The following is a 382-nucleotide window of genomic DNA, read 5'->3' as shown; positions in this document are numbered from 1 at the left end:
AACATGGTTCAACAATCGATTGCTTCAATCCCAAATCGGTCAATTTTGTACTAAGTAAGTAATCGATTCCATAATCTGCCGGCTTGTTTCAAGCCGTAAAGGCTTTGAAGTAGTAATAATACGATTTCACCCGCAGAATTCACACCCAACTCCTTCAATAATTGATCCCGTATCTCCATTCCTTGTGGGATCTTAATATAGATAGGAAATTCCTCTTCAGCGGATGCTTTAACATAAGCATTAGGCACATCTCTGTGTCTAGCTGGTACCTTCCAGTGTTGCGCCATTGCCAATATCACTTTGGCAGTGATCATTTCCATGACAGGCACATATGTAAACATGAAATCCTCACCAAAGACTTGTTCATTTCCGCATGCAACCG

The sequence above is a fragment of the Plasmopara halstedii genome (genome assembly GCF_900000015.1).
Source record: "Plasmopara halstedii genome assembly, contig: Scaffold_637, whole genome shotgun sequence".
In the NCBI taxonomy this organism is placed as follows: domain Eukaryota; phylum Oomycota; class Peronosporomycetes; order Peronosporales; family Peronosporaceae; genus Plasmopara; species Plasmopara halstedii.
The sequence above is the reverse complement of the archived record's forward strand: the minus strand, read 5'-3'. Positions refer to the sequence as shown.